The sequence below is a fragment of the Magnolia sinica genome, chromosome 7 (assembly GCF_029962835.1).
Source record: "Magnolia sinica isolate HGM2019 chromosome 7, MsV1, whole genome shotgun sequence".
In the NCBI taxonomy this organism is placed as follows: Eukaryota; Viridiplantae; Streptophyta; class Magnoliopsida; order Magnoliales; family Magnoliaceae; genus Magnolia; species Magnolia sinica.
Genome location: NC_080579.1, coordinates 52748879 through 52760100, shown reverse-complemented (window position 1 = coordinate 52760100; position 11222 = coordinate 52748879). Strand labels below are relative to the sequence as shown.

Here is an 11222-nt window from a genome sequence, read left to right as displayed (position 1 = left end):
GTTTTCCTTTTTTTAGAAACTAACCAAACTTTCTTATTTTGTAGGATTCTGAGATAGGTTTCTAAATTGGTAATTTCTCTCTTCCTTACTATTTCTAGATTAGGATTCCTTTTTAATGAGTTTCTAATTCTAACTTTTTTAGAATCTAATTTTGTTTCCTATTTTATTTTTAGAAATTTTCTATTTTAAAACTTTCTGTTTAGAAACTAACTTTTCTGTTTTGTAGGCTTATTAGAAATTTCTAAATTTGGTACGCTCTTTCTAAATTGCTACTTTCTAATTTAGGAATTCTTCCTTGTTTCTTTTTATTTCTATATTTCTCTTCTTAGGAATTTTATAGGCTTGCCATTCTTAGAAACTAACTTGTTTTGTTCTATTTTGCAGGTTTCAATTTAGGGACTCCAAATTGGTAACTTCCTTCCAATCCTCTTTTTCTGTTTAGATTTTTATTTCCCTTCTTAGGATTAGGTTTAGAATTTGATTGAGGGCTGCGAGTGATTCATGCCCAAGTGGGCTCGTGGCAACACTCGACGTCTCTTGACTGAAGGAGGATTAGTTGAGGGGTTAACTGTCCATCGTAGGACTAGACACCGCTCGAAATCCCCTGAGTTAATGGAGGATATGGCTGGAAATCAACCTCTTCTACCCCAACCTAGGGTAGAAGATCTCCAAGATGAGAATGAGGTGCATCAAGCACCCCCGCCTCGTACCTTACGAGATTACTTACAACCGGCGGGGGTGAGCACGCCCTCATGCATGGTTTTTCCTGAGAATGAAGGACACATGGATATCAAGCCAGGGGTGATCCAACTCCTCCCTAAATTTCATGGGCTTGAGTCAGAGAATCCTTACTTACATTTAAAAGAATTTGACGAGATCATAGCTACCTTATACTTTCTTAACGTATCTGATGACACGGTCAGGTTGAAACTCTTTCCCTTTTCTTTGAAAGAGAAAGCCAAGACGTGGTTACATTCACTACGTCCTCGATCAATTGGCAGATGGAATGACATGACAAGGGAGTTCATTAAGAAGTTTTTCCCATACCATAAGACGAACACCCTAAGAAAGTCGATCATGAACTTCGCCCAAAGGGAAGATGAAACATTCTTCCAATGTTGGGAGCGGTTCAAGGATCTTGTCAGTTCATGCCCACAACATGGTTTTGAAACGTGGCGCATCACGAACTTTTTCTATGATGGACTGACATCTCCCATGCGCCAATTAGTCGAGACGATGTGTAATGGAGAGTTTATGAATAAAGGAGTTGATGAAGTGTGGGATTACTTTGATAAACTTGCTGAGAACACACAAACATGGGATATCTCTCCTAGACCTAGTACTGCGTCTAGGCCGACTCACTCCAAGGAAAGGGGTGGAATGTATCTCCTGAGAGAAGATGATGATATTAATGCTAAGGTAGCTAATCTCACTAGGAAACTCGAGGCCATAGAATTTAAGAAGGATAAGGCTAAGGAAATTGTTTGTAGCATCTGTGGTTGCAACATTCATACTACTGAAAACTGTCCAACTATCTCTGCCTTTCAAGAGGTATTAAATGAGCAATCCAATGCTGTAAGCAATTACCAAAGACCTTTCAGTGGGCCCACCTCTAACACATACAATCCTGGCTGGAGAAATCATCCCAACTTCAGTTGGAGGAATGGACAAACCGCTACACCTCAAGGTTACCTAAATCAAAATCCAACTCAAGAGAAACCTCAAGAGGATTCGGTTTTAAACATTTTCAAAAGCAAGAGCTTTTCAATCAGGGTATGCTACAGGCCTTCCAAGACCTAACAAAAGCAATACAAGGACTTAAGGCTGAACATACGATTGGGAACAAGGGGAGCTTCCCAGCTCAACCTCTTCCCAATCCTAAACCGCAATATGAAGTTAGCGACCCAAGCTCTTCAAATCAGATGGAGCAAGCTAAATCCATCACCACTCTTAGGAGTGGAAAGATCATTGACAAAACCATTCCGGTTAGGGCTGAAAAGCCTAAGGACCCGGAAGTGGATAAAGAAGATGGATCTAGTCATACCCCACCAGAGTTAGAACCGGAACCTCAAGGAAAGCCGGTTGTTCCATTTCCCCAACGGTTGGTTGCACCAAAATCGCTCTCTAACTCTCAGGATATTCTAGAGGTGTTGAAACAAGTGAAGGTCAATATTCCACTACTTGATGCCGTGAAACAAATACCTTCATATGCCAAATTCCTGAAAGACTTATGTACGACCAAAAGACGGCAAAATATTCAAAAGAAAATCTTCCTAACTGAGAAAGTGAGTGCCATCCTAAAGCAAGATGTGCCGCAAAAATTCAAAGACCCCGGTAGCCCAACCATATCATGTGTAATTGGGGACCATCGAATTGATCACGCACTTCTTGACTTAGGAGCGAGCGTTAATCTTATCCCCTACTCGGTATATAAATAGTTGGGGTTAGGTGAATTAAAACCCACCTTAACCATACTACAACTTGCCGATCGCTCTGTTCGTATACCAAGAGGGATAATTGAGGATGTGTTGGTCCAGGTTGATCGATTTTACTACCCAGTTGATTTCATCATCCTGGATACCGAACCCATCGGTAACACAAGCACTCAGATTCCCGTCATTCTTGGTCGCCCATTCCTTGCCACTTCAAACGCAATTATCAATTGCAGGAATGGTGTCATGAGTATGTCTTTCGGGAATATGACATTAGAAATGAATATCTTTTTCAACACGGCCAGACGGATAGAGGAGGATGACGATATCTACGATATTAACATGATCGATACTTTTGTGGATAACAGGACACCCCTTACTTTATCCTCTGATCCTCTAGAGACGTGCCTGGCCCACTCCCATGAGTTTGATGATGACATAATTAGGGAGACGTGTGCCATGCTTGATGCGGTGCCGGTACTTGAAGTTAACCGGTGGAGGCCACAATTTGAAGAATTACCCCAAACTGATGAAGTGCCTCTACCGTCTAACCTCAAGCCACCGAAGCTTGACCTAAAACCTTTCCCCTCTGATTTGAAATATGTTTATTTAGGTCAGGATAAGATATACCCGGTGCTGATTTCTTGAGCAAGAACAGGAGAGTATGCTCATCTCTACTCTCATTGAGCATAGAGAAGCCCTTGGATGGATGATTGCGGACCTCAAGGGAATTGACCATTCGATTTGCACTCACCGCATTTATCTTGAGAATAATGCGAAGACCTCTCATCAATCACAACATGGACTAAATCCAAACACTAAGGAAGTGGTTAAGCCGAGGTTCTTAAACTATTGGATATGGGTATCATATACCCGATATCTGATAGTCAATGATCCAACTTAGGTGGTTCCTAAGAAGTCCGGAATCACCATCATAGCTAATGCCAATAATGAACTTGTACCATCTAGAGTTACTACTGGTCAGAGAATGTGCATTGACTATAGGAAGTTGAATACCGTCACGAGGAAGGACCACTTTCCTTTGCCCTTCATTGATAAAATTTTGAAAAGGCTAGCTTGTCATTCATATTACTTCCTCGACGGGTACTCGGCTACAACCAGATAGAGATCGCCCCGAAGATCAAGAAAAGACTACATTTACATGTCCCTACGCACCTTTGCTACCGAAGGATGCCGTTTGGACTATGTAATGCTCCGCCACCTTCCAGCGATGTATGATGAGCATATTTTCCGACATGGTGGGGCAATATTTAGAGGTCTTCATGGACGATTTCTCTGTTTCGGTCCTTCAGCGAGTGCTTGGAAAGTCTTAAATGCGTGCTGTTGAAGAGATGTGAAGAAAAGAACTTGGTACTTAATTGGGAGAAGTGCCATTTCATGGTTCGAAGGGAATTGTCCTTGGACACATTATTTCATCCAAAGGAATCGAGGTGGATAAGGCAAAGATCGATCTTATTTCTAACCTACCTCCACCCAAGAACATAAGGGACGTGCGATCCTTCTTAGGACACGCCGGGTTTTACAGAAGATTCATAAAGGACTTTAGTCTCATCTCTCGTCCTCTATGTAATCTACTTCAAAAGGATGCACCATACGAGTGGACTGAACCATGTCAGGAAGCTTTCACTAAGCTTAAGGGCATATTGACTAGTGCACCCATCATACAGCCACCTGACTGGAGCATTCCTTTTGAACTTATGTGCGACGCGTCTGATTATGCTCTTGGGGCAGTTCTAGGCCAGAGAAAAGATAAGAAACCCTACGTTATTCATTACGCAAGTAAGACTCTAAATCCTGCCCAAGTGAACTACTCGACTACGGAAAAGGAACTCTTAGCCGTAGTGTTCGCCTTGGACAAATTTAGGTCATACTTGATTGGATCCAAGATCATTATTTACACTGATCACGCAGCGCTTAAGTATCTTCTGTCTAAGAATGATGCTAAGCCCCGCCTGATACGATGGATCCTCCTACTCTAGGAATTTGACCTAGAGATAAAAGATAAAAAGGGAGTAGAGAACGTAGTGGCTGACCATCTTTCTCGCCTTAATCCCTCTGATTCCCTTGAAACAACACATATCAATGACATGTTCCCCGATGAACAATTGTTCGAGTCTCCCATTCACCTTGGTTCGATATTGCTAATTATCTTGCCACAGTTCCATACCGACACATTGGATCGCAAGATAAGAAGAAATTTTTCACCAAGGTACGTAACTTTTTCTCGGGATGATCCGTATTTGTTTAAATATTGCCGGACCAAATCCCGAGGAGATGTGTGCCGATGATGAGCATCAAAGTATCATCTCCTTTTGTCACTCACAGCTGTGGTGGTCACTTTTCTGCTAAAAAGACCACGGCCAAGATTTTACAATGTGGCTTTTACTGGCCCACTATGTTCAGGGGACACTCACGAGTTTTGCAAAGCTTGTGAGCGTTGTCAAAAATTGGGAGCATTGTCCCGTCGAAATATGATGCCTCTGAACCCCATTCTTATCATTGAGGCATTTGATTGCTGGGGCATCGATTTTATGGGGCCATTCCCCCAATCTTTTGGGAATTTATATATTTTGCTTGCCGTAGACTATGTCACTAAATGGGTCGAAGCGATTCCATGTCGAACTAATGACCATCGCACGGTCATTAAATTCTTGAAAGAAAACATCCTTTCCCGATTTGGAACGCCTCGAGCTATCATTAGTGATGGGGGCTCACACTTTTGTAATAGACCATTTGAGAGTTTAATGAAGAAATACGGTATCTCTCATAAGGTGAGCACCCCATACCACCCACAGACAAGCGGGCAAGTTGAGATTTCCAATAGGGAGATCAAACACATTTTGGAAAAAATGGTTAACCTTGACCGTAAGGATTGGTCAATTCGATTGACCGATGCCTTATGGGCATACCGTACTGCTTTTAAAACCCCTATTGGAATGTCTCCCTTTAGACTTGTCTATGGGAAAGCTTGCCACTTGCCTGTGGAGTTGGAACATAGAGCCTACTGGGCAATCAAAAGTTTGAATTTCAATTTGGACAACGCTGGCTCGCTACGCAAACTTCAGTTAAATGAACTCGAAGAAATCCGGAACGACGCTTATGAGAACTCGAGAATTTACAAGGACAAGATGAAGGCGTTTCATGACCAACATATTTTACGAAAATCATTCACGCCAGGCCAGAAAGTCCTCTTGTATAACTCTCGATTACATCTCTTTCCGGGTAAGCTTCGATCTCGTTGGACCGGCCCTTTCACTGTTATCACTGCTTACTCTCATGGGGCCGTCGAGATAAGAGACCCCGACAATGGCAAGGAGTTTAAAGTAAATGGACATCGCTTAAAGCCATTTGTCGAGAAATTTAATTCAGAGGACATGTCCATGCCTCTGACTGATCCTGTTTACCAGGATTGATCTCCTAGTCTGATGGAGGTATAGGTAGGATTCCTGTTTTCATAGGAATAAGATAGTTTCCTTTATTCTGTTTTAGGATAGACGGTAAACTTAACGCTCCTGGGAGCCAACCCAGCTTTTCTTTCTGTTTCATTTTCCTAGTTAGTTAGTTCAATGTTTGTGGGTAACATTGCTGCAAACCCTCACGAGACTACAACTCGTCCACTAGGGGCAACCTAGGGGTTTAAAGGCTTGTTGCATACGCTAAATGCAATCGAGAGTACCTGCGAAAGTGGTGTAGGTAGGATTTCATTTTTGTTATTTTTATTTTTATTTTACTGGTTTTTTTTCTGACTCGATCTTACGTAGATATCTTTGGAAAGTCTTTTGATTCTTTCGTCCAGGTACTATCTTTCCATCACTCCTCTTATATTTTTGTTGTCCCATGTGCATTGCATGCTTATTTCTTTTACATTGAGGACAATGTAGATTTTAGGTTGGGGGTGGGAGATTAGGTTTCCTAATCTATGTTTTCTTGGTCTTGAGCAAAAATTGTGAAATTTTAAATTTTTATGGAATTTCGTATGAATTCGAAGTGATTTTGACGGCCATCTAGGGCACTTGGAATTACAAGATGAGTGATGTTGGTAATTTATGACTCTTAGATTCAGTTATTTATTATATTAGATTTCACAGTTAAGTTTGAAGTGTTAATCTCTGATTAGAAGTTGTAAACATTGATTGAGTTATGATCTCACATGTCACATCTCGCTTTCACATTAAGGTTTCAGTTTGATATTGAAGGATTTACTTGGTACTCATTAAGCTTGAAGGGAACCAACCTGAGAAATTGAAAGGATTGGGCGAATGGTCTACACCATAGGTTTGCTCCCTATAGGTGTAGATTTAATTCCCTATGAATGATATGTGAAAAATTTAGGTGTACAGTCTTCATCATAGGTTTGCTCCCTGTAGGTGAGGATTTGATTCCCCTTCTTGGCGTTACTTTTAATGAAAAAAATCAAAAGCTGAAGGAATGAAAAGATGATCTGTGAGGCAAGTTTTGGTTATCATGAATCTTCTTATTGGTTACCAGTGATATCCTAAAATAGAGAAGTGAATTTTAATGATGATAAGCTGAGATTACACTGTACGCTCATAGATCTCAACGATTAGAATTTTTCTAATTAATGGAATAATACTTTGAACTTGACTATGAAGTTTACCGTGCGCTTAAGTCTAGGAGGAAGTAATATCCAACATTCATGAATCTGGGAATTCTTATATCTGGATTATTCTACAAAAATCACGCGAGTTTATAGAAATTGTTTTGTAATTCTCAACTTACTTTTCGCATATTTTGCTCGGGACTAGCAAAATGCTGGTTGGGGGTTGTGTTGAGGGTCAAATATTGCATATCAGACCCATTTATTGCATGGATTTACAAGCATGATACCGTTTAATAGCCTGATTTAATTGTATTTGTGATGCAGAGTGTATTGACAAGCATGAACTGAAAAAGGGTGCTTAAACCATGGATTTGACGCTCTGATGACACCCAAGGCAAGGGACGGACTCCAGGGGACCAAGATCGATGGAATTACACACTAGGGATCCGAGGAAATCAAGTTATTCACGTTAAAGAGGCCCGAAAATGGTGAAAAATGCAAGATCATATAGTTCTCGCCATCTGATTGGCTCAAAACTTCATACATGGCCTGAGGGCCATAAATTAACCGTACATATCAAATTTCAGCCCTTGGATCACTATGGAAGTGCCCCAACTGACAGATCAGCCCATAAACCGTTGATTCTGGGCCCACCTGAGATCTGGAACTGTCTCAACTTTGGTCTCAGCGGTTTAAATTAGATGAGGAAACAAATGGATGGATCGGATCTTGCATATACATTACAGTGGGCCCCGTATAACCAAAGTGTGTACATGAGGTACACATGTGCCGAGCCACACCATACCGTGTATAACGGGTCAGCGCGGCTGACCCGTATCTTCTTCTTAAAACGGCAATTGCCGCATTAAGCTGTATAACGGACGAAAACTGTCCGTTTTTGCGGACGCAAGTGGGCCCCACCCATGGCCTGTACGGATAATCCAATCCGTCCATCGTGTAGAGGGCCACGAATTCATCGAACCCATGCTGAGCTTTTGGACCCATGCAATCACACGTGCGCGATACAGAGGCCATAAGTGGACTGCCCTGCAACGTTCAAATTGATGTTTGGATGATTTCTTCTCTGATTCTTAGTCAATAAACATGAAAAACCATCCATTTCTTACCGAAATTTCGAGGGCAATCTAATGGATGGGGTGGATTTCCTTGAAAATACCTCTGTGGGGCCCACCGATCACGTCGGCGCCGGTGCGAAAGGCTACGCACGTCCGCGAAATCGGACTTTCCAGCGGTTGTGGCCCACCATCTTTGATCATATGGCGGATCTGAACTGTCCATCGTGTAGACCAGCCAAAACACTTCCAAGAGACGCTGATTTTACGAAATAATGCAAGGAACGCGAGAGTTATGAAGCCCTAAACTTGGCTGCGAAAAGCTTGCGATAGCTTCCCAAATCCGATTTTCACCACTCCAAAAGCTATAAAAAGAGTTCCAAACGTGGAGAAGAGGGTATGCTTGAATAGGGAACGTCAGATAGAGAGAGAGAGGCGGAGAGAGAAGTGTTTGGAATTTTTATGTATTTTTCTTTATTTTTCTTCTTTTTCCTATGATTATGTTAGGCTAAATCCCTTAGCTAGGGCTAAGAGGTGAAGCTTGTGGCGTGATGGGAGCTTCTACAGGTTTGATTGAACTGAACTGATTGACTTTGTTTGATTTAAGAAATTCTTTTAGTCATTGATGATTTGTTGTGATTTAAATTACAGTAGATCTGTGATGGCTAGAATAATTTCTTTCCTTTTATTTTGATGTTCGGAAACCCTGTTGTTCGCCATCGTCTCATAGACATGGGTGGATGATGGGATCCTTCCTAGCACTCATACATCTTTTGATTGGTTATGGATTGGTCTAAGTTCTGTTGTTTACCTTGTCTCTTAGGCATGGATTTGTGATGGAATCATACCTAATTCTTATACCTTTCATCTCTTGAAAACTATATCAAGTAAGTTCAGTATAATATCCATGAAGCAGGTATAAGATCTCCCTGATCTCTACAAGTGGATCCTCTGAATCCCTAGTTCACTTTCTCTGAATTCTTTAAGTTTAAATTAATATTTCACCATATTCCTCAAATCACAATTGGTTTAAATTTCATCTTAGCCTAGTTCTAGATCTGGTTATTTTCAGATAACGTACAGGTTTCAGTCCCTGTGGATTCGACCTCGGTCTTACCGAGTTTATTACTACATCACAACCCTGCACTTGGGGTGTGAACATTTATATTTCCTATTTTTTATCTTTCAGAATTGTGGAATGTATGTGTGAATGAGAATGATGTAAATTTTATATTTCAAGCTCAGTGGGGAATGTTGTAATAATTTAAATTTACATTTCAGCATTATATTTTTGCTATCTCTTTATTACGTTGAGCTTCAGTTTCTCTATTTGTTCTAGAAATAAGGTTGTCCTACCACAAACTTTGATTTTTGGTGTATGGTTGTCCTTAGAACAATTTTTGTTTCTATTTCTCTATTTTAGGTTGCCTTCCATTCCTATACTGTGATTGGTGTATAGTGTTATCTATTCTTTGTTTCATATTCCGCAGTATTTAAATTTAATTTGGCAAAGTCCCATACACCCCCACCCCCTCCCCCCCCACCCCGCCCCCCTCTAGGACATATAGCTTGGCCATTTCGGATGGGACTGTGGAAATTGTTGGTAGTATCGAAACAGTCAAGAAACTTAAAAGAATAGAAATGGCCAAACCTGATGGCATCGAAGCAGTGGCCAAATAGTCCAACAATCAACTTATAAAAATGTGGATATTGTTAATGGCATTGAACTCACTTTAATGACATCGAACTTAAGCCAAATCTCTCTAGCAACCTTTGAAGGAACTCTGATATTTTTAATGCAATTCAAGCACCTTCGATGGCATCAAAGATAAGTCATCGATGACATAGAAGGATGTTCGATGGCATCGAAATTAGGACTAGTTTGTTTAGAGAGCTTTCAAGGGAAATTCAATATTTCTCGATAGCATCGAAACACTTTCGATGACATCAAAATTAAAATTTCAATGACATCGAAAAGCAGATTGATGGCATCGAAAATGGACAAATCTGTCTAAATAGTTTTCAATGGAAAATCATTTTATTCTTGATGGAATCGAACCATCTTTGATGCGATCGAAGTTCAAATTTTGATTGCATCGAAGCATGTTTGGTGGCATCGATATTGAGCTCAAACTATTCATCAACCTTAGTGCATTTTTTCAAGAAAATCTTAATGGAATTGAGTTATCTTTCAATGACATCAAAGGTCCCCTTCGAAGCCATCAAAGGATGATCAATGATATTAGATAGAATCTGCCTTGTACTTATTTGAAAATCTTAGTGCAAAGATCGATGGCATCGAAGAAGGTTCGATGATATCAAAGGAAACTTCGATGGCATCGAAGACCCTTCAATGACATCGACCATGTCAGATTTCTAACCTTTTTTGTTAACCATTAGGAGTTTACTCTATATATCACTCGAGGTTGTTTCTTGGATTTTAAAGTGAGCATTGAAGAGAGTTTTGAGAGAGTTATTGTTAAGTTAATACCCTTACTCTCGAGCCATCTTTTCTCAAGATTTCATTATTCAATCCATGGATTAAAGACAATCATTGGTATATTCATTGTCCTAGATTAAACTATGAACTTGTAACGCCCCGAAAATCGAGGGTCGAGCAAAGCTCAACTCCCGAGTTCCGGTGCATCACTTATACGGCATGGATGATGATGTTTAGATTTCGTCCATATGAATGAGTTAAACATGAGTGGGATTATACTAAAATGACATATCATAGTCCAGAGATAATGTAATTAAGCAGTGAAAGTTTGAAGCACAAGTATCTAAATATGAAAGTAGTTCACAAACTTCGGAATATGAGTATGTAACCGGGCTGAATATGTAACGCCCTGAAATTCGGGGGTCGAGCATAACTCAGCTCCCGAGTTCCAAAACATCACTTATGCAACATATTTAATGATGAATGTATGTTGACTGTATTAGTGCATAAAACATGGAATAGATTAAGCCAAAACACAGATATGCTTCAGGGACAAGTGAATAAAGCAAGCGGAAGACTTATAGTAAAATGTGTACAAGTGTAAATCCCTGAATTACATATACAACCAGATCGTGTAAAAGTGTTATTTAACAAAATTTAAGTATCAATTACATCATTTCAGTTCCCAAAATATA

General features: G+C 40.3%; 1 non-coding gene across 1 annotated transcript; it reads right to left on the bottom strand.

Annotated features, from left to right (window-relative positions):
- Positions 1–1059: 1059 nt before the first annotated feature.
- LOC131252391 (small nucleolar RNA R71) lies at positions 1060–1166 on the bottom strand. The gene has a single exon (XR_009174414.1). It is a non-coding gene; the product is annotated as a small nucleolar RNA R71 (small nucleolar RNA).
- Between the last annotated feature and the right edge of the window lie 10056 nt (positions 1167–11222).